Genomic DNA, 24,902 nt, shown 5'->3' on the forward strand with positions numbered 1-24,902 from the left:
AATGCCACCCCGAAGTCATGCTACTAGGTATTTGTGAATTTAGAGATTTCCATGTGTCAAAGGTCTCCTCATCCTTAATAATATATTCTATTAAGAAGCGTGTTTTATAAAAGGCCATGGTTTTCCCCAATAATCTGAGTACTGTCAATTGTTTTCCATGCATTTATACTATTTAACCTCATCCTCTATCAAACCTCCTACCTCAACACTGGGACTGGACATCAGGCTGCCCTCTTGGTAATTACTCTGGCCTGCTCTCTTGGTGAAGACTGATCCCTATAATAGCATTTTCTTTGGGGCTGAATACTTGTTTGACTTGGCTTTGTCTTTGGACTACAGGTCCCATGCCTTTGGCAACGTGGCCTTACACCACAACTGCAAGTTAAAAGATGTTATCTTCTTCTCAAACTCTTAGGTTCCTTTTTGGCATAGCATCTAATTCCCTGGCAGTCCAACTAGTGATGAAATGTCTCTAGTCTGAACCCTTCCTCACTTGGCTGTTCACTATATAGAGCCCGGCCATTTCCTAGGGCTACATGCGTATTTGTCTGTAGAACAGTGGGAAGAACTCAGTTTTAGAATCATAAATGATTTAAATCCCAGCTCCTCTATTTGCCTCATTTTCTATAGAATAGTATTATTATAATACTACATTATATTCAATATAATAATATATAATTATATATACTAGTATACAATAATGTTATTTCTTTATAATTACATTTCTTTATAATAGTACAGCCCTCCGTTGGTATCCACAGGGGACTGCTTCCAGGACCACCCCACTCGCCCTCACAGCCTGTCCGGCAAGTACCAAAATCTGGGGCTGCTCTTACAGTCAACCCTCCGTATTGTCAGAAGCGAAACCCACACATGACACGGAGGGCCAACTATATTATCAATTATACATATTTTTTAAAAGGATTGTTGTGGAATTTAGAAAACAATCAAGAGTCTGAGCACCCTGTGTGGCGTGCAGTGGTATGACTGTGTAATAGAATTTTATCTTACTATGGCAAACTAGCACATTGCTGGACTCTCAGTAGATGTCAAGTAATAATTTATTCTGGTTGCTATACATTTGTTTTGTATTAAAAGTATATAGACATACATGGAAACAACCTAAATGTCCACCAACAGATGAATGGATAAAGAAGATGTGGTACATATATACAATGGAGTACTACTCAGCCATGAAAGAATGAAATAATGCCATTTGCAGCAACATGGACCTAGAGATGATCATACTAAGTCAGAAAGAGAAAGAAAAAATACCATATGATATCACTTATATGTGGCATCTACGTGGAATCTAAAATACGACACAAGTGAACTTATCTATGAAACGGAAACAGACTTGCAGACATAGAGAACAGACTTGAGGTTACCGAGGGAGAGAAAGGTTGGGGAGGGATGGATTGGGAGTATGGGACTAGCAGATGCAAAACTAGTATATACAGAATGGATAAACAATAGGACCCTATTGTATAGCACAGGGAACTATATTCAATATCCTGTGAAAAACCATGTAAAAAATAATATGAAAAAAAATATATATATATAACTGAATCACTTTGCGGTATAGCAGAAATCAATGCAACACTGTAAATCAACTATACTTCAATAAAATAAAAATTTAAAGAAGTATACAGACATATAACAACAATTCAAAGAAAGCAATTTTTTCTTTTGCGGTACGCGGGCCTCTCACTGTGTGGCCCCTCCCGTTGCGGAGCACAGGCTCCAGACGCGCAAGCTCAGCAGCCATGGCTCGCGAGCCCAGCCGCTCCGCGGCATGTGGGATCCTCCCGTACCGGGGCACAAACCCGTGTCCCCTGCATCGGCAGGCGGACTCTCAACCACTGCGCCACCAGGGAAGCCCAAGAAAACAAATTTTTTTAAATGACATGTAGTTCCACCTCAAACAGCTACTTTTGGTATACTTCCTTCAATTGTTTTGTAATTCAACTATAATAATAGTTGTAATCACAATGTATGTAGAATTTTCTATCAAGCTTTTTGTTCTGATGATAAGTACTTTCCATCCTTCTTCAGAGCCTCCATAAACTGCATTCTAAATGGTTGTGTAATTCAGTAAGTGCTGAGTGATTACTAATCTGTCATTAATAGGCAGAGCAGATCAACCATGAAGCCCTCTGATGAACTATGCTATGAATAACATATTTTAAAGTTCTTAATACAATGAAAGGAGAGGTGAAAAAAACTGGTTGATACCTGTATGCTTGAAAATATTTGTACCCAATGCACATAGGTTCTAACTGTCACTAACTAGTGAGAGGATTGGGCAAGTTCTTTATTATCCTTAGCAGTCTTTGGACCCTCATTATAGAATGGGCCAGAATTTATATTCTTTCAAAGGTTCTTACCAGTTTTATAATTTTATTATGATACATTTATTATGGTCCCAGTTCTAACACTCATTAGTTGGGTGACTGGACCAGTTCTCTAGCAGATGAAGAGGTTATAGTAAATGCGTAGTTTTCTTTCTGACATGCTAATCCTCTCTGTGGTTAGCAATTCTAAACTGGACCGTGGTGCTGATGGTGTCCCCTTCCTACATCTTCAGGGACCTTGCCATCATCCTAAACTCCCTCCAGTTCTAGATATTCTTCCTCCTTCCTCTTACAGAAAAGTTGACGACTTTTCAATATACGAAGTCTCAAGTCCCTTACTAAAGCTGGGCCAAAGATATCTATTGTGGTGCTGGTATGGTATTTTACTCCCTTTTAAATTAGTTCCCAACATTTAAAATAAAAGTCCACACTTAGAGCTCCTCCTAAAAAACTGGCATCTCTTATCACACTGGGCCAGCACTCCTACTAGGCAGAAACTGGCTGGAACCCAATACATGCTGACCACTTTGGATGAGCCACACATTCTCTGAAGTCTGGACCACAGCCTCTATGACCACCTATTATCATCTACCTGGTGAGTCTCACTCATTTGTTTCCTTACACAGGCATCTGGATTTGTGACCCTGTATTATGTGTTTGATGAGGAAATCATCAAAAACTGACAATGACTTTGAAGGCCAATGCTACAAACAGTTCATTTAGAAAATGTTAGAACACTTCAGGCTGATTGACCTTCACTTAAATCCAATCCCAATTCCACTGGTTTCACACTCTGCCATTTCACTGATTAAATGCACGTTGTATCTGCTTGGTAAAGCTGACTTCTCTGCTTTGAAGCTTAGGGTCAAGTACATTTTCATACTGTAAGTAAAAAGGGAAGAGATTGGTCTTCTTTGAGAGCTGTTCTGGGTGTCTACTTTGCATAAATCGTCACTCATGAAGCATGTTCCTTTCTGACAAACTTTATGAAATTATTCATCAGAGGTAGAAATGGCCTCAATTAGATACAATAAATGGAGCATTTAATTAATTTGTGACAAAACACGGGTGGCCAGAAAAATAAAATCATATCTAAAATTAACTAAAGACAGACCACAGGATTGGATGCTTTCTCCATATTAAAAAATGAATGCAATTGACACCTTTTAACATTCATCCTTTATCTGTCTTGTAACAAAAAAATTAATTTCCTTAGTCAAAGCTGGAAAACAAAAGACCAGGTTACAACTACATAGAGCTTTCAGGAAAAGGAAATTGCACTAGTTAAGGAAACAAGAAATTCTGGGTGCACCTGTCACTATTAAAACACAAAACCCAGAATAAAATTGCCACAGTAATGCACAATTAAAATGATTCCTGACTGGTTTTTCTTTTCCCTTTCCAATGACTACTTCTGTCTAGCCAAGAGAAGCAATCTGGAAACTGCTTTATACATACCCCATACAAGATGGATGCCATAAAAGTACTGTATTATTTGGAGTTTTCTGAGGTCTGTACAATGAGCAATCAAAGTACCCAAACCAAAATTACTCTCACGGACTACACATGAACTAGAAACCCAAACCCCTCATATGTAAAATACACGATCGTGATGCAATGAAATACTCACAAGGCATTTTTACAATAGTGTATTTACTAACTGTGGTTCTAACTATAACATGGGCCAAATATTATAGCTGGGGCTAGCAGTTTAGTTTGTATCAATGACTCTTCCAGAAGAAAGGTAACAATATCTACAGTGATGATTAAATATGTTAACAAACGGGGTGGGGGATTAGCAATAAGTAATAATTGGGGAAACATGCATTGCAGAATTTAAATAATTAATTAAAAATGTTTTTAAAATTTGAAATTGTTCATCTTACAGAATTGGAAAGTAGGCTGGTCTGAAAATCTAGTGTGAGACCTTGGCCTTGGCCTAACTGTTGATACATACACTTGCTATAATTCCCTGGGTTGAGGCTCAGCAGTTCCCATCCTTGGCAGCATATTACAGTAACAGGAGAGCTTCACAAATCCCTGGTGGACAGGATGCACATAACCAGTCAAATCATAATCTGGGAATAGGACCCAAGCATCGTATTTTTTTAAAGCCAATGTGCAGCTAAGGTTGAAAATCACACCATAATGCTTATAAATTCAGATCCGTTTTAAGATTAAACAAATAAACAAAAACCCTATGAATACATTTCGTATTCTAAAAGGATGGTCATCTCTATCAATAAAATTAGGCTTGTCTGTTATAAATGCAATATGCATTTTTTGCTGGATTGTCATCAAATGTTAAGGCTATATTTGTGATGATCTGGTGTAAAACACAGCTCCTGCGGTCTAAGCAAAACAAAATTCACTGGGTGGGAGGATGGGGTCTTTGGGACATCTGAAAGAGATATGCCACCTTTTATTCTGAAGATGCCAGTAGTAATAGCCATTAAAAGAATATGTACACACATTTCTGCAATGCAATATCTAGCATGAAGCCATCCATACACAGTTGGATTTACACTTAACGTCTTATCAGAACATTTTACATGAGAAAATGGAGAGGTTATATGTAATATATATATATACATATATATATTAGATATATACCACCAACAAATGTATGTATTTTTCCAAACTTGTTTGTTTGCCTATTATAAAATGGTAAGATTTTTACAACAGGAAAAAGTTCTATGATATTTTCCTGGAGCGCATAGTTCTGTGTGTGTGGACTGCCTTTCCAGGAAGATCTCCAGACCTCAGGCTGTGAATGAATATTCGCAGGGTGGGACGCAGGCCACAGGGCTAGCACCTGGGGCCCATGCCTGTATGTTCCTTTATTAAAAATTCCCACTTTCGTCACTGATGGCGCTCACTCATGTCACAGAGCTTCAGCATAGCAGTGGAAGATAGAGTAATCCTCAAAAATCTGGAGTCTGCCCCCTCCAAGAATGGGCGGAGTCTCCTAAGGAATCCTTCATTGTCTCCCCGCCCAACACTTACAACAACTCCTCGTCAATAACATGGGTTACTTTGAAAGTAGTATTTGGTAATAAATGATTACCTTTTGTTGGACACTCCTTTCCTTCTTTAAGTTCCATCGTGTTATTAGCAAATGAAGATATTTTGTCATCATTATTGTGCTTTTTAAAGTATATAATGAAGACCAGAATGACGGTATATTTGAACTTCATGTCACTAGCTTTCATTTTTAAGTAAACGGTAACTATGTGATTAACCCATTGCAATTGTGAAATATAAAATAAGACAAGACAATCTTAAGAATAATGTATTCAATATTTGATCAGCACTCTAGCCTGAAGCCAATTTGTTCTCATTTTCTTTCCTCAGTTTCCAGAAGAACCAAGACAAGAACGGGCTGGCATTATAAAGAACAAACTACCTTCTTTGTCCACCATATTTCAATATGACTATGTAGTAAGTAAAATAAAAATATTAAATTTATTGAATTATTTCCGTACTTATTAGCTTTAATTATGGCTATGGTGGGACTTCCCTGGTGGCACAGTGGTTAAGAATCCACCTGCCAATGCAGGGGACACAGATTCGAGCCCTGGTCCAGGAAGATCCCACATGCCGCAGAGCAACTAAGCCCATGAGCCACAACCTCTAAGCCTGTGCTCTAGAGCCTGCGAGCCACAACTACTGAGCCTATGTGCCACAACTACTGAAGCTCATGCACCTAGAGCCCATGCTCCGCAGCAAGAGAAGCCACCGCAATGAGAAGCCTGTACACTGCAACAAAGAGTATAGCCCCCGCTTGCCGCAACTAGAGAAAGCGCACACGCAGCAACGAAGACCCAATGCAGCCAAAAATAAATAAATTAATTAATTTAAAAAAATTATGGCTATGGTAATTCGTTTTCATTCGAGCACATGAAATCCAGTCAGATTTATGAAAATTCAGGCATATTTTAACTCACATAAGTGTCAAACAAAATTAAGTTAAAAAAGGATACAGTAACAAAAATCTATAAACTTTCTTCCCTGTCACTGACAAAGCAGAAATTCTGGTGTGCTGACAATAACAGGGGACTGTCAACTGGAAAACCTGACTTACAGATCTGGTTCTGCTATTAACTAGCTGAGAATTTTTACACGTCTATCTGTGTTGTCTCTTTGGAATTAAGAGGGTTGAACTAAATTATCCCTGAAGATTTTTTGAATTTAATTTTCCATGATTTTAAGGAAAAAGAAAACAATATTTATCAAATGGTAGGTAAAGTTTTATTTTATAACTAACTACACACACATATATACAATCTAGTCCTTCCCTATTTCAAAGACTCTTCCAGGCACTTTGGAAATACTAACTCACTTTAATTTTATTCTAACCCGCTAAGTTATGTTTTACAGTTGAGGAAACTGAGGCACAGAGACGTTAAGGGATTTGCCCAAGATAATATCAGGAGACGTGGGAGTTGAATCTAGGCAGTTTATTTCTGGAGACCGTATGATCTTTTATTTCCTCCCCCAACATTGTATGAACAATTTTAAACATGCAGAAAAGTTGAAAGAATTGTACATGGACACCCACCTACCCATGGGTAGGCTATACTCACTTACACTATACAAGTATCCTTTTCCTATGGCAGGTAAAATTGAGTAACCACAGGTAGATCACCTGAGCCCAAACTGCTGCATTTTTACGTGCAATGATATCATCCAGCCCACTGCCCCATACTACGGGAAATGGGTGTGGCACAGGGTCTGATGTGAAGACACAAGGCCTGATCATCTTCTGTGAAAAGTGAATTGCAAATGTTGACTTCAGAGTCAAACAACAATAACACTAAAGACCAACACAACCACTTCTACCTCACTGATTTATATTTCACAGTACTATATAATGAATGAAACATCTACAGTTGTCATTTCTCTTAAGAAAGTACACTGTTACTTTTGCAGCAATGACAATGGAGTATTGTCTGAGTGACAGATATCAAGAAGATTTCACTGATCATAATGGTGGGCATAAAGCAGACGATGGATTAGCACAAAAATGACATCCATACGTTATGTATTATGTCACCGGCTTTCCCTATTATATAAAGCATACTTTTAAAATGGACTTCTATAGTCATTTGGCTCTTTTACTAGATTAACAGATGTCTCACCTCCACCAAAGGTGGAGATAAAACCTTTACACTTAATGCTTTATACAGCCTATATACTGCTGAAGTTAGAGCAGTTTCTTTACAACTCAGATTTAATATACACCTAATCCAGTGCTCCTGTGATCTCTGATCCCATCGTCCCTCATACAGTCTTTGGGATACAACTTGAGATGGTTTAAGGAAAATGAAAAAGAACATAGTCTTCTTAAGACTTAAACTTCAGCTACCATTGTCTATAGCCAAGTTTAATAAAATACAGTACATATTAAAGTTTTTTATTCAACATTTTTCATTTCATTTTTTTTTAAAAAAATCTTTATTGGAGTATAAGTGCGTTACAATGGTGTGTTAGTTTCTGTTTTATAACAAAGTGAATCAGTTATACATATACATATGTCCCCATATCTCTTCCCTCTTGCGTCTCCCTCCCTCCCACCCTCCGTATCCCACCCCTCTAGGTGGTCACAAAGCACCGAGCTGATCTCCTTGTGCTATGCGGCTACTTCCCACTAGCTATCTATTTTACGTTTGGTAGTGTATATATGTCCATGCCACTCTCTCACTTTGTCCCAGCTTACCCTTCCCCCTCCCCATATCCTCAAGCCCGTTCTCTAGTAGGTCTGTGTCTTTATTCCCATCTTGCCCCTAGGTTCTTCATGACCATTTTTTTTTTTTTTTTTAGATTCCATATATATGTGTTAGCATACGGTATTTGTTTTTCTCTTTCGGACTTACTTCACTCTGTATGACAGACTCTAGTTCCATCCACCTCACTACAAATAACTCAATTTCATTTCTTTTTATGGCTGAGTAGTATTCCATTGTATATATGCACTGCATCTTCTTTATCCATCCATCTGTTGATGGACACTTAGGCTGCTTCCATGTCCTGGCTATTGTAAATAGTGCTGCAATGAACATTGTGGTACATGACTCTTTTTGAATTATGGTTTTCTCAGGGTATATGCCCAGTAGTGGGATTGCTGGGTCATATGGTAGTTCTATTTGTAGTTTTTTAAGGAACCTCCATACTGTTCTCCATAGTGGCTGAACCAATTCACATTCCCACCAACAGTGCAAGAGGGTTCTCTTTTCTCCACACCCTCTCCAGCATTTACTCTTTGTAGATTTTTTGATGATGGCCATTCTGACTGGTGTGAGGTGATATCTCATTGTAGTTTTGATTTGCATTTCTCTAATGATTAATGATGTTGAGCATTCTTTCATGTGTTTGTTGGCAATCTGTATATCTTCTTTGGAGAAATGTCTATTTAGGTCTTCTGCCCATTTTTGGATTGGGTTGTTTGTTTTTTTGATATTGAGCTGCATAAGCTACTTGTAAATTTTGGAGATTAATCCTTTGTCAGTTGCCTCATTTGCAAATATTTTCTCCCATTCTGAGGGCTGTCTTCTCGTCTTGTTTATGGTTTCCTTTGTTGTGCAAAAGCTTTTAAGTTTCATTAGGTCCCATTTGCTTATTTTTGGTTTTATTTCCATTTCTCTAGGAGGTGGGTCAAAAAGGATCTTGCTGTGATTTATGTCATAGAGTGTTCTGCCTATGTTCTCCTCTAAGAGTCTGATAGTGTCTGGCCTTACATTTAGGTCTTTAATCCATTTTGAGTTTATTTTTGTGTATGGTGTTAGGGAGTGTTCTATACAAAGTTCCTGCCTTATAACAATGGTAAACCATCAATGCATTTTTTTTAAAGTCAATCTGATTGTATATAAATCCATATTTTAGTAATTTGGAGACACACACAGAGACACACAGACACAAAGACACACAATGCAAGGTCCAAACAGGAAGCTAGCTATTCATGCTTTTTCTAGGTGTATGTAATGCTCATCTCTAGAATAAAGAATAAATCCCAGACATCACTTGAATAGTGAGAGATCTAGCCCGCTTCCCGGGGGTGGCTCATAGGAGAGGGCCCCCAGTATTCTAGCACAGCGGTTCTGAATATGGTTTTCAGACCAGTAGCAGCAGCATCTGGGAACTTAGAAATGCGAATTTTTAGTACTTCCCCCCACCCCGGAAGTACTGAACAGAAGCTGTGGGAATGAGGATAGTAAGCTGTGTTTTAACACATCTTCCAGGTGACCCTGATGCTTACTAAAGAGAACCATTATTCCAGCCTGTACGATATGAAGTTCTTCCAGCAAAGGACACCAGGCTTGCCACTGTGCTGATGAACCAATTCTATCCACTGCAGCCAAACTATTTTCTCTTCTTTTTTAAGCCGTTAAGAGATCACTTTGGTTGTGTCTTTTTAATATATATTTATTTATTTTATTTATTTATTTTTGGCTGCGTTGCGTCTTTGTTGCTGTGCACGGGCTTTCTCTATTTGCGGTGAGCAGGGGCTACTCTTCGTTGCGGTGCACGGGCTTCTCATTGCAGTGCCTTCTCTTGTTGCAGAGCACAGAGTCTAGATGCATGGGCTCAGTAGTTGTGGCACGAGGGTTTACTTGCTCCATGGCATGTGGGATCTTCCCAGACGAGGGATCAAACCCATATCCCCTGCATCGGCAGGCAGATTCTTAACCACTGCACCACCAGGGAAGCCCTTTGGTTGTAATTTTAAAATTGCTCTTACTTTCACAGTGTTATCCTATTTTCTATCCCATTATTTTATCTTCCTTATTGTCATTAACTTTAAAGGGGGTTTTGAAGTAGTAGTATATATAAGAGAGAGTGTGTTACAGTTAACTTCAACTTGGAGAAAAAGCTAGTTCATTCCTTCCCATCTCTTCTCCTCTTCCCCAATAATTGTATGGAGATTTTCCAAATTCAAGTTTCCTTTTTCCTGCTTTCTTTACATTTGTTACCATACTAAAAAAAAAAAAAAAATGTAGTAAAATACCTAACTCTTTCATTCTTATTTTTTGGGCTAATAAACATATGTAAACCATATTTTTTCCTCTTAGAATGGCCTTTGCATTTTCTGTTAATTTAGATATACTGTGTTGTCATTATCACTGGTTTATAACTAACTGTGATTGCAATTTTTTTTTTTTTTTTGCGGTACGCGGGCCTCTCACTGTTGTGGCCTCTCGCGTTGCGGAGCACAGGCTCCAGAAGCGCAGGCTCAGCAGCCATGGCTCACGGGCCCAGCCGCTCCATGGCATGAGGGATCCTCCCGGACCAGGGCACGAACCCGCGTCCCCTGCATCGGCAGGCAGACTCTCAACCACTGCGCCACCAGGGAAGCCCTATGATTGTAATTTCGTTTTCTCCTTTGATTCAATTTTGAAGTTTAATAACAACTTTGTGGTTTGTTTTTTATTTGCAATTTCTAATTTTGTGATTCTGTGCCAAGATAATGTAGATTGTACAATTTTTAGATTTCTAGATAATAGAATTTATTAAAGATTTCTTTGTTGCATAGTAAATCTTTTACAATTAAGAACTAGTTGTTACAAGTGAATCAATACGGGCAATTTACATCCTTGAGATTTTTCTTTCTGGTCAAATGATAATAAAACAATAATAATACCCTTTAACTAAATGCATTTCTTATCAAATGAGCTAATGGATATGAAAACTATAAACAAATTATGAAATGCTAGATTTTTATCCATTTCATGAAAGCTGTTACATTTCGATTTGCCTAACCATTGCTATACCCTTACATTGTACGATATAATTTTAATTAATTTATTCAATCATTTGTTCAGTCTTAGCTAGGTACCAGGTACTATATCAGGCACAGATGATATAAATATGAATAAGAGATTACTCCTGCCCTCAAGGAGTCTTTAGTGAAAAAAAAGCCATGTGAAGAGTATAGAAAGTGTTATAAAAGATCATATATATATATGGAAGATCTTAAGCAATTTATTAAACGTTATCTCTGCCTCAGTCTCTTCATCTCTAGAATTAGGATAACAACTTATAGCAGCTGTCACAGTGGTGTATAAATCAAGACGCGCAGCCCTCCCTCAACAAAGGGGTGAGCACTGGCCTGTCTTTCAAACTAAGTCAATCAGATATTATTCTAAGATTTTGGATCCTGAGCAATAAGCCAGAGATAAGAAAACTGTAGCAAATTTTAGAGCCCATTCATTCCACTGGCCACGCTGTCCTTCAGAAAACTCGATTGTGATGTTAACCGACACCTTTCACTCTACTCTGTCTCCAATCTTCTCTGAATCTGGCCAAGATGTCCATAATTTCTGGGAACTCCTAACTTTTCAGTGAATTCCTTTTCTACTTAAATGATCTGGAATCAGCTTCTGTTACTTGTATCCTCAGAATCCTAACTGATCAAGAAATTTTGAAAAATGATGTTTTATTTCCACAAGTAAAACAACTGTGAAAGGGGAGTCACAAGATTAGGAATGAAATCCTAGAGTATATAATTTACTGGGCAAGTTGTTAACCTTGCTAAGCCCCAGTTTTCTCATCCGTGAAAAGTGGGGTAGTCCTTGGATGCTATCACTCACGTGTTGCCCTATGAACCATTTGTCAGGATGCTCTCTGGATGCTCCGTCTTCATCCTCCAACTCCCTACATGGCTGCAGGGGCAAACCATTCACAAAAGTCACTTCCAACAAAAGCTGGATAAAGCAGATTTCCAAAACATTTGAATTACAGCTCAAATGCCATTTTATCCATGATACTCCAGGCTGAAGGTGAACATCACTGTGTTTTCATTAGCAATGCTCACGACTTTGTGCCATGTTTCCTAACTTATGTTTTCCCTCATTTTTGCCTGCATTTGGACCATAAATTACACTGAGGTACCATCCCTGATTTATCTCTCATTTCCAAGATCTAGATTAGTGCCAATCATCAGTCCTTACTCAGTAAATATCACAGGACTTTTTTTAGAATGGGTTATTCCTACAGATGGCTACTCCATGGATGCTAAGTGAGTGTCTGTACCTAAAAGGAAGGCCCCAAGGAAAGGTCATGATGAGTTTTGTTATGCTCTATGAATGAGTATCAAACATTACTTAACAGATATGGTTCTGTTTAACAGAGGAGGATGTGGGTACAGTATATTACACAATTATATCAAAGACCCACCAAATCAGTGGTGGAAACAACGCTATAGAATACTCCTTTGTGTTTGTAAACAACTGCATCTGATCCCACATTCCAGCCACTTTGGACATGCTGTACCATACAGGGACAAAAACCAAAACCAAAACAACAATGAAATAAATCAGAACAATAACCAGACCAAACATTTTCATTCAGGTGCATAAGTGAACATCATTCTTATTGCATCCCATTATTAGATTCTTTGACAGAAATTGTTTGCTAAATGGAATTTCTTTCATTTTCATCGAAATTTATGGCCAATTTGAGGGAGAATTTAATTGAATATCTCATACTGTAGGGAAAACTAATAACTAAACTGAAGTGAACTTTTGGAATTGAGCCACATAGATGATAAAATCCTTTCTCAATTTTTTTCCCCCCAAGGGAATTTATTTTAACTCTATCTAAGTGAATCAGATGACAGGCCACTTTCAAACCAACTTACAAACGAGTACTTCTACAAGGCAGAAATGTGTCAAGAGTCCCCCCTTCCGGGAATGTGAAAAGAGAAGTAGAATAAATCCAGGAAGAGGTCGAAGAGCGGCTAAGAGTCAACTTGTTTACACTGTTGGATTTCACATTTGCTCGCAATCCAAATCATGCATCCATTGGACCCTCTTTATTACAACAATAACACTGTGACTCAAAAGCACCTGGAATTCTTGCCCCATCACCACCACCACCTGCCTATGTAACCTTAGGGAAGGGACTTAACCCTTCCGGATCTCAGTTTTATTAACTCTAGGAGAGAAGAACTGGGTATGATGATTTTATAGTTCTTCAATCTCTAATTTTGTCTTTATAGTTTTTTAATCCCTAAGTTTATCTTTGAAAATAATAATCTCATCAGGGGTTTGCAATGTGATGGATTTCACATGGGCACTAAATGTCCAGTTCAAGAGTTGCACTGGCCTGTGGTACCATCCATGTCTTACTGTGTCACCTCCTTGTGGCTCAGCAGCACACTGGATGAAGGAGGGGTGGCTGTGCTAGGCAGAGGACAGGTTCCCAATCACACACACTCAGAGGCATAGACAGCTTGCCACTCCATCTACCTGGTGCAGCATTATGAGAGGAGGAATCATCTGTTTCACCAGCTCACCCAGCGGCGGCAGCCTGTGCGGATGCTCCAGATTTGTGTGGAGATGCAGCTGTATAACCCCAACAATGTCTACAATGCCAATAATCAACATATTTCTGTTGAAGAATCAGGCCCACGAGGCCAAGCTGTACAACCATTAACATCTTTAGGCAACAAATGTGATTCATTCAGAGACCAGCAATGACCCAAGAGGCCACATTGGTGAAATGACAGTATTCGCATATTGCTGCCTTCCATTGCAAATGGATGCAAACCCAGTAAATAAAAGTGTCTGAAATTCACCTGAAACACACTGGACTAGCCATTTGGACGCTTGCACCACCACTCCCAACTTTGGAGTGAATAGGGGACTGATTCTAACGGCAACTGATTTATTCTCCAAATGTCATTTCCAAATGAATACCAAAATCAACCAAAAAGGCTTAGGTGCAAATCCATTCTCAATTTACACCTAACTTTTACGAGTTCAAATGAGCTGTACTTGAAAATGTCAGGTAGAATTCTTTTATGAAGTTGCAGATGACTTTTGGGAGCACAGATCTAGTCTGAAGTGGTATTTGACAATCCAGATGCAGCATTCAGAGAGGAGCTGAGCAAGGAACAGTCAAGCGCAGAGGAGACAGAGCAGCAGGTGTAAAACCCTTGCAGAAACACGCCAGACATGTCTTCCTGCAAATTTACAATGACAGAAATTGCCACTCCAAAGGCTTCCCCAAATGTCGTAGACCTTGGTAACCTCCAGTTATAAGCCAGAGGGTGTATTTTAGGGCTGACTGATTAGACTCAGTTTTTAAAAGATTATCATCAGATTCTCCCAAGCATTAGGCATTCCCCCAGTTGTAAGTTAAACACCTTGGATGAGTATGCTAACAATTCCAGGATACTAAAATTATGTATAAATGATTATCGTTACATATTTTACTTTTTTATATCTTAATGGAATGCTCAAATTCCATGGTCCATAGACAGAAGACCATGAGTAAGTAACTTCAACTCTGTCAATAAGATTTGAAACATATGTTCCAGCTGTACTGACTTGGAAATGTATGCAGACATCTGACTGGCAAAGCACATGGCAGTCAAACTTCATGTTTTTTAAAAAGTCATCACCACAGAGAGCAACTTCGAATCTGTAAACTGGGCAGAGGGAGAAATACTCTCTCTGTGGACACTTCTAGCTCTAGCCTCTTGGAATGCTGCCTGGTCAGTAAGAAACCAGTTAATCTCTAAAACAGAAACTCTCAAAGTACTTTGCAAATTTCCGGTATTTAGGTAGAGCAAGAGGCTGACTCAGAGTCCCAAATATAGAAAGAGGAAGGGAAAAGGGCCAAGAAAATTGAACATTTAGGCATCTCCTATGCACTGGACTTATATTTTAGCTTATTCAAGTCTCCCTAAGCCATGAAATATATTCCCACTTTACAAATACAGAAGAGAAAAGTATGGATTTTCTAACTTACCATGAAGTAGTATACCCCCTTATAGCCTCTCTCTTGACTGTATCTATCCCATGATGACTTCTGTCACATCTGAGCATCTCTACCAGTGGCTGTCTGAAGAGGTCATGCCTTTTTTACTTACAAGTGTGATGGTTAATTTTATAAGTCAACTTGGCTAAACTGAGGTGCCCAGTTGTTTGCTCAAACATCAGTCTAGATGGATATTGCTGTGAGGTAGTTTTTAGGTGTCATTAACATTTTTTTTTCTTTGCGGTATGCGGGCCTCTCACTGTTGTGGCCTCTCCTGTTGTGGAGCACAGGCTCCGGACGTGCAGGCTCAGTGGCCATGGCTCATGGGCCCAGCCACTCCGCGGCATGTGAGATCTTCCCGGACCAGGGCACGAACCCGTGTCCCCTGCATCGGCAGGCGGACTCTCAACCACTGCGCCACCAGGGAAGCCCAACATTTTTTTTAAAATTTATTTTTATTGAAGTATAGTTGCTGTACAATATTATATAAGTTACAGGTGTACAATATAGTGATTTATAATTTTTAAAGATTAGACTTCATTTATAGTTGTAATAAAATATTGGCTATATTCCCTCTGTTGTACAATATATCCTTGTAGCTTATTTTATACCTAATAGTTTGTACCTCTTACTCCCCTACCCCTATCTTGCCCCTCCCTCTTCTCTCTCCCCACTGGTAACCACTAGCTTGTTCTCCATACCTGTGAGTCTCCTTCTCTTTTGTTATAGTCACTAGTTTGCTGTATTTTTTAGGTTCCACATATAAGTGATATCATACAGTATTTGTCTTCCTCTGTCTGACTTACTGCACTTAGCACAATTCCCCCCAAGTCGATTCATGTTGCTGCAAATGGCAAATATTTTTTCTTTTTTATGGCTGGGTAGTATTCCGTTGTATATATGCACCATATCTTCCTCATCCACTGATCTTTTGATGGACACTTAGGTTGCGTCCATATCATGGCAACTGTAAATAATGCATGAACACCGGGGTGAATGTATCTTTCTAAATCAGTGTTGTTTTTTTCAGATATATACCCAGTAGCGCAATTGCTGAGTCACATGGTACATGTATTTTCAGTTGTTTGAGAAACTTCCACAATGTTTTCCACAGTGGCTGCACCAATTTACATTCTCACCAACAGTGTATGAGAGTCCCCTTTTCTCAACGTCCTCACCAACATTTGTTATTGTGTTCTTTTTGATGACAGCCATTCTGACAGGTGTGAGGTGATATCTCATTGTGCTTTTGATTTGCATTTCGCTGATGATTAGCTATGTTGAGCATCTTTTCATGTGCCTGTTGACCATCTGCATTTTCTTTTTGTATATGGTGTTACAGAATGTACGAATTTCATTGTTTTACATGCAGCTGTCCAGTTTTCCCAGCACCACTTATTGAAGAGACTGTCTTTTCTCCATTGTATGTTCTTGCCCCCTTTGTCATAGCTTAATTGACCATTAAGTGCATGGGTTTATTTCTGGGCTCTCTATTCTATTCCATTTTTCTATGTGTCTGTTTTTGTGCCCGTACAATATTGTTTTGATGACTGTAGCTTTGTAGTATAGGCTGAAGTCAGGGAGCATGATTCCTCCAGCTCTATTATTCTTTCTCAAGACTGTTTTGTCTATTTGGAATCTTCTGTATTTCCATACAAATTTTTAAAGTATTTGTTCTAGTTCTGTAAAAAATGTCATTGGTATTTTGATAGGGATTGGCATTTAAAACAGTAAACTCTGAGTAGCAGATTATTCTTCATAAGGTGGGTGGGTCTCATCCAATCATGAAAAGGTTTTAAAAGAAAAAAAGACTAAGAATTCTCTCTCCAGACTGCCTTCAGACTCAAGACGGCAATATGAACTCTTCCCTGAGTCCTGGCCTGCAGAATTCAGACTTGCTTGTCCCCATAATTACATAAGCCTATTTCTTAAAATGTGGGTTTCCTGGCTATCGAAAACTAGAGCATTCCTGTAAAGACTTGTGTAAGCTGAAATGGTGTAAAGATAAGCAGTTACCTTAGGGCACATCATGCTAATGGATGCACAGATTAAACTGAGATAAAGCACAGATGCTCACAGACACAGTTCAAAGCTATGGTGGCTTAGTGCTAAGATGCCCAGTGTAGTTGCTGGGGAAGGAGGTTGGTGGTGCCACTCTGGCTACTCTGGGTACCAATTCCGTCTATAGGCTCACTGCAAAAGAAATGCTGGACACTATTCTCACTTTTTTTGATAAAGAAAAAAATCCTCTTTGGACTTCTTTCAGTTAGTGAAAACAGGTATTAAGTAGGTCTTTTGTACAAGCGAAGTGGTGTAAAAAAAAAAAAGTGGTGAACTTTCCAAAAGCAGGAGATACCTGTAAATATCTTTCTCGCTGTATACACATGTATCCTATTGGTTCTGTTCCTCTGGAGAATCCTGACACAACAAACGGCAGAGAACTCAACCAAAACTGGCTTTAAAAAAATCTGTTGTCTGACATAACTGCAAAGTCTAAGTTCTATTGTCTATTTTCTATATTTGTAGGTGGGCTCCTCTTTGTGGCAAAAGAGACGGTCACTGGCCACCTGGGCTTACATTTTACCATGCCAAACATCATAATCAGTGGGCACTTCTCCTTCCACAAAGACTCAGCAAGAGTTTGAGGAATCAGGAAGACTGATCCTGTCAAACCTGGGCTTCTTTTAAGTGTTTTGTGGGGATGGTCAGGGAAACCCCAATGAACTAAAAATAGGAGATGACTAATCGTCCAAAGGAAAATTAAAATGCTATCACAAGAGCAGAGGAAGTGGATAGTGGGCAGGCACACCACAGACACCCCCTACACAGTCCAGGGCACTCAACTAGTACTTTATACTGCAGGCTATCTTTACATGAGCACCTACATTATCTCCTTAAATAAACTATAAAGTTATTAAAAAGACCACTTCTTAACAGCTTGTTATATTTCCTCTGGTCACTAGTAGTGTGAGTTCTAAATTTTCTACCCTTGTTCTTGACACAAATCTAGATTCAGGAACTCAAACGCCATTCATAGAGTGTGCACAGTGAGCTTTGTGATGAGTGACATATAAAATTGAGTGAAGAGTAATTTTTTAAAATTCATAAACCTCCCTTTCTAAATACTGACAAAGACTGTACAATATGGCTTAGTCCACTCATAGCAGTTACTTACCTAAATGGCTATCTTAAGTTGGAAAGCATCAAATAGAGTTTGGTTTCTGGGATGCAAAGGATCCATGGGACACAAGTCTTCTGAAATAGATGAAAACCTTCCTCTCAAATATCAATAGTATAAGAATCAAATCTGCTAGTTTATTTAGGTAAAAGAAGTAAAGAAGCATCCCCAAATGGCAAACCTCCTTACTAAGACACTTGAAGCAACTTACTATTGATTTATAACTATACCTTTTTACAATGTACACTACATAAAACTCTGCTTTGCAGAAGCTATTTATTACATTTCTGGTCATTATGATCCGGTCATTATGATAATCAGTGCTGATTCTTTATGACCCCTTGAAAAGCTAATACATTAGTTATAGGCCTTGGCCATCGAGAAAAAATTCTAATTTCCAACAAGACAACTGTGGCAAAACTTAATAATTAAAAAATCAAAAAAAATCTTCATACACACACACACACACACACACACACACACACACACACACACACACACCTCATGAGCCCTCTTTTCTGTCATAATTCATTCTTAAAAATAACTATAGTGTCTCCAAAACCTCTACCCACTGTACTCATTTCTCACCTCAATGCCTTAACTCATGTTGGTTCACTTCCTACATTTCACTTCCCAGCTAATATTTGGTCATCATTTCAGATTCAATTCTGGGGACATTCCTCTAAAACTATTTTCTTTAAATCAAGATTGGACTACACTACCTTCCGGAGTACTCCCACAGTACCCCTTGCTTATTGCTAACATGATTTGCAACATCACATTGAAATAATCTGGCAAAATCATTGTACCCCTGCTGCTGTGCATATACTTTTGGGCAGCAGGGGTTATGCCCTGTTAATCTTCTCTACAATACCCCCTCAACCACCCAATATCCCCCATCAGATATCTTTCACAAGCCCTGTTCAAAATAAACTGAGGAGGAGGGTTTGTGGAACTGACGACAAATGTACAAGGAAAAGTTATTCATTTAAAAAGAACCAGAGGGAGATGGGTTCAAGATGTCAGAGTAGAAAGACATGCTCTCACTCCCTCTTGCAAGAACACCAGAATCACAATTAACTGCTGAACAGTCATCAACAGAAAGACACTGGAACTGACCAAAGAACATACTCCACATCTAAAGACAAAGGAGAAGCCGCAATGAGATGGTAGGAGGGGGGCAATCACAATAAAATCAAATTCCATAACCGCCGGCTGGGGACTCAAAAACTGGAGAACACGTAAACCACAGAACTCCACCCAATGGAGTGAAGGTTCTGAGCACAACGTCAGGCTTCCCAACCTGGGGGTCTGGCAACAGGAGGAGGAGTTCTCAGAGAATCAGACCATGAAGGCTAGTGGGACTTGATTGCAGGACTTTGACAGGACTGGGGGAAACAGAGACTCCACTCTTGGAGGGCACACACAAAGTAGTGCGTGCATCAGGACCCAAGGGAAGGAGCAGTGACCCCACAGAACACTGAACCAGACATAACTGCTAGTGTGGGAGGGTCTCCTGCAGAGGTGGGGCATGCCTGTGGCTCACTGTGGGGACAAGGACACTGGCAGCAAGAGTTCCGGGAAGTACTCCTTGGCACGAGCCCTCCCAAAGTCCTCCATGAGCACAACCAAAGAGCCTGTACTCTCCAGGGCTGGGTTGCCTCAGGCCAAACAACCAACAGGGAGGGAACTCAGCCCCACCCATTAGCAGACAAGTGGAGTAAAGTTTTATTGAGCTCTGCCCACCAGAGCAACACCCAGCTCTACCCACCACCAGTCCATCCCATCAGGAAGCTTGCACAAGTGTCTTAGATAGCCTCATCCACCAGAGGGCAGACAGCAGAAGCAAGAAAAAATACAATCCTGCAGCCTGTGAAATGAAAAGCACATTCACAGAAAGACAGACAAAATGAAAAGGCAGAGGACTATATATGAGATGAACGAACAAGATAAAACCATGGAAAAACAACTAAATGAAGTGGAGATAGGCAACCTTCCAGAAAAAGAATTCAGAATAATGATAGTGAAAATGATCCAGGACCCCAGAAAAAGAATGGAGGCAAAGATCGAGAAGATGCAAGAAATGTTTAACAAAGACCTAGAAGAATTGAAGCACAAACACCTAAAAGAATTAAAGAACAAACAAAGAGAGATGAACAATACAATAACTAAAATGAAAAATACACTAGAAGGAGTCAATAGTAGAATAACAGAGGCAGAAGAATGGATAAGTGATCTGGAAGAAAGAATGGTGGAATGCACTGCCACAAAACAGAAAACAGAAAAAAAGAATGAAAAGAAATGAAGACAGCCTAAGAGACCTCTGGGACAATATTAAATGCACGAAAATTTGCATTATCAGTGTCCCAGAAGAGGAAGAGAGAGAGGAAGGACCTGAGAAAATATTTGAAGAGATTATAGTCAAAAACTTCCCTAACATGGGAAAGGAAATAGGCACCCAAGTCCAGGAAGCACAGAGAGCCCCAAGCAGGATAAACCCAAGGAGAAACACACTGAGACACATAGTAATCAAATTGACAAAAATTAAAGACAAAGAAAAATTATTAAAAGCAACAATAATTATTGTTGACAAATTATTGACAAATAACATACAAGGGAACTCCCATAAGGTTTAACAGCTGATTTCTCAGCAGAAACTCTACAAGCCAGAAAGGAATGACATGATATATTGAAAGTAACGAAAGGGAAGAAGCTGCAACCAAGATTGCTCTACCCAGCAAGGATCTCATTCAGATTCGACAGGGAAATCAAAAGGTTTACAGACAAACAAAAGCTAAGAGAATTCAGCACCACCAAACCAGCTCCACAATAAATGCTAAAGGAACTTCTCTAAGTGGGAAACACAAGAGAAGAAAAGGACTTACAAAAACAAACCCAAAACAATTAAGAAAATGGTCACAGGAACATACATATCGATAATTACCTTAAATGTGAATGGATTAGATGCTCGAAAGAAAAGACACATACTGGCTGAATGGATACAAAAACAAGACCCGTATATATGCTGTCTACAAGAGACCCACTTCAGGCCTAGGGACACATATGGATAGAAAGTGAAGGGATGGAAAAAGATATTCCATGCAAATAGAAATCAAAAGAAAGCTGGAGTAGCAATACTCAGATCACATAAAATAGACTTTAAAATAAACAATGTTATAAGAGAGCAGGAAGGACACTACATCATGATCAAGGGTTCAATCCAAGAGGAAGATATAATAAATATATATGCAGCCAACATACGAGCACCTCAATACATAAGGCAAATGCTAACAGCTATAAAAGAGGAAATTGACAGTAACACAATAATAGTGGGGGACTTTAACACCTCACCTACACCAATGGACAGATCATCCAGACAGAAAATTAATAAGGAAACATAAGCTTTAAATGATGCAATAGACCAGGTAGATTTAATTGATATTTACAGGACATTCCATCCAAAAACAGCAGATTACACGTTCTTCTCAAGTGCACATGGAACATTCTCCAGGATAGATCACATCTTGGCTCACAAATTAAGCCTTGGTAAATTTAAGAAAATTGAAATCATATCAAGCAACTTTTCCGACCACAAGACTATGAGATTAGAAATGAATTACAGGGGAAAAAATGTAAAAAACACAAAAACATGGAGGCTAAACAACACATTACTAAATAACCAAGAGATCACTGAAGAAATCAAAGAGGAAATTAAAGAATACCTAGAGACAACTGACAACAAAAACACGATGATCCAAAACCTATGGGATTCAGCAAAAGCAGTTCTAAGAGGGAAGTTTATAACAATACAATCCTACCTCAAGAAACAAGAAAAATCTCAAATAAAGAATCTAAAATTACACCTAAAGGAACTAGAAACAGAAGAACAAACAAAATCCAAAGTTAGCAAAAGGGATGAAATCATAAAGATCAGAGCAGAAATAAATGAATTAAGAAACAAAGAAAACAATAGCAAAGATCAATAAAACTAAAAGCTGGTTCTTTGAGAAGATAAGCAAAATTGATAAACCTTTAGCCAGACTCATCAAGAAAAAGAGGGAGAGGACTCAAATCAATAAAATTAGAAATGAAAAAGGAGAAGTTACAACAGATACAGCAGAAATACAAAGCATCATAAGAGACTACTACAAGCAACTCTATGCCAATAAAATGGAAAACCTGGAAGAAATGGACAAATTCTTAGAAAGTATAACCTTCCAAGACTGAACCAGGAAGAAATAGAAAATACGAACAGACCTATCACAAGTAATGAAATTGAAACTGTGATTAAAAATCTTCCAACAAACAAAAGTCCAGGACCACATGGCTTCACAGGTGAATTCTATCAAACACTTAGAGAAGAGTTAACACCCATCCTTCTCAAACTCTTCCAAAAAATTGCAGAGGAAGGAACACTCTCAAATTCATTCTATGAGGCCACCATCACCCTGATACCAACCAGACAAGGATACTACAAAAAAAGAAAATTACAGACCAATACAACTGATGAATACAGATGCAAAAATACTCATGAAAATACTAGCAAACAGAATCCAACCACACATTAAAAGGATCATACACCATGATCAAGTGGGATTTATCCCGGGGATGCAAGGATTCTTCAATATATGTAAATCAATCAATGTGATACACCATAACAAACTGAAGAATAAAAACCATATGATCATCTCAATAGATGCAGAAAAGCTTTTGACAAAATTCAACAGCCATTTATGATAAAAACTCTCTAGAATGTGGGCATAGAGGGAACTTATCTCCACACATAAAGCCATAGGCGACAAACCCACAGTAAACATCATTCTCAACGGTGAAAAACTGAAAGCATTTCCTCTAAGGTAAGGAGCAAGACAAGGATGTCCACTCTCGCCACTATTATTCAACATAGTTTTGGAAGTCCTAGCCACAGCAATCAGAGAAGAAAAAAAAATAGAAATCCAAATTGGAAAAGAAGAAGTAAAACTGTCACTGTTTGCAGATGACATGATACTATACATAGAGAATCCTAATGATGCCACCAGAAAACTACTAGAGCTAATCAATGAATTTGGTAAATTTGCAGGATACAAAATTAATGCACAGAAATCTCTTGCATTCCTATACACTAACTACGAAAGATCCGAAAGAGAAATTAACTGTCATACAGAGTGAAGTAAGTCAGAAAGAGAAAATCCCATATCGTATATTAACGCATATATGTGTAATCTAGATAAACTGTAAAAATGAACCGTTTTGCAAGGCAGAAATAGAGACACAGATGTAGAGAACAAACGTATGGACACCAAGGGGGAAAAGTGGGGGAGCGGTGGTGGGATGAATTGGGAGATTGGGATTGACATGTATACACTAATATGTATAAAATAGATAACTAACAAGAACCTGCTATATAAAAAAAATAAATTTAATTAAATTTAAAAATAAAAAGAACCAGACAGGTATATTCTCAAAGTTTAGCTGTTATATTGCTGAGATATGCCATCTTGGGAAAGTCACGTGCATGTCTGGGATTTTTGTTTTTCATACAGAAATTCAAAGGATAAGATCAGTGATCTCTTCCACAGAGTAACTGTAGTTGCAGACACATGTTATTAACTGCAGATGACCCACTACTTAGATTTAAGGATCAATTAGCATTAAAAGGCTCCTAGACAACAGTCAGGAAACTGCAAAAATGTGACATGATTAGGATATATCCATTTGATGACCATGAGAACAAAGATAATAATCTACTGGCATGACCCTAAGAACAAAGATAATAATTTTCATCACAGTTAAGCAGGGTCTGCCTAATGTCACTAAAATATTCAAAGAGAAAACCAAGGCAAGGGCATTCATAAACTCAGGCTGTAGGCAAATTTACCTTGGATTAATTTGTGAATTTCACTGATGTTTTCTTCTGGTTCTAAAGACTTTTAAAGAAAATCTTACAAAATCAACCTCTTGATATTTTATTTAAAACTCAATTCATACTTAGAAGGAGTTTTCTGGGATAATGTTCTGTACCTTGATTGGGGTTTGTTTTACACAGGTGTATGCCCTTGTCAAATCCCAAGAGGTGGCCACTTAAGATCTGTATGTGTCATTGTATATGAATTTTGGCTAAGTATTTAGGAAGAAGTGTATGCATGTGTGTAGTTTACTTTGAAATGCATTGGAATAAAGAACCAATGAATGAAAAGGGGGATGGATAGATAGAAGGATGGAGACAGTAAAATGTTACAGATAGAATCCAGTTGATGGGTATACTGGTGTTCAATGTGCTATTATTTGAAACGATGTATGTTTGAGAATTTTCATAAGAAAATGATGCAAAGATTTTCAATAAAAAAATTTAAATCAGGAACAGACATTTACAGAAGTACCACATTTGTCTTTTGAGACTACCATATTTTTTAAAGAAGTATTCTAACCTATGGTAAAGAAATGTAAAAAGATAAAAATGAAATGTTTTTTACTGATTTTTTTTACACATTTTAATTCAGAAATTTTCTATAAGGATATTTCCCTTTCTTGACAGAGTCATCACAGGATTAAATAAAATGGTGTTTGTATGTATCAGTGTGTGTATGACAAAAAAATATTTACTAGAG

At 38.4% G+C, this 24,902-nt stretch overlaps 1 protein-coding gene across 1 annotated transcript in view; it reads right to left on the reverse strand.

Moving 5' to 3' along the window:
* CNTN4 (contactin 4) overlaps positions 1-24,902 on the reverse strand; it is a 984,995-nt gene that overhangs the window by 360,265 nt on the left and 599,828 nt on the right. The gene's annotated exons all lie outside the window — the stretch shown is intronic.

The sequence above is a fragment of the Phocoena sinus genome, chromosome 11 (assembly GCF_008692025.1).
Source record: "Phocoena sinus isolate mPhoSin1 chromosome 11, mPhoSin1.pri, whole genome shotgun sequence".
NCBI classification, from domain to species: Eukaryota; Metazoa; Chordata; class Mammalia; order Artiodactyla; family Phocoenidae; genus Phocoena; species Phocoena sinus.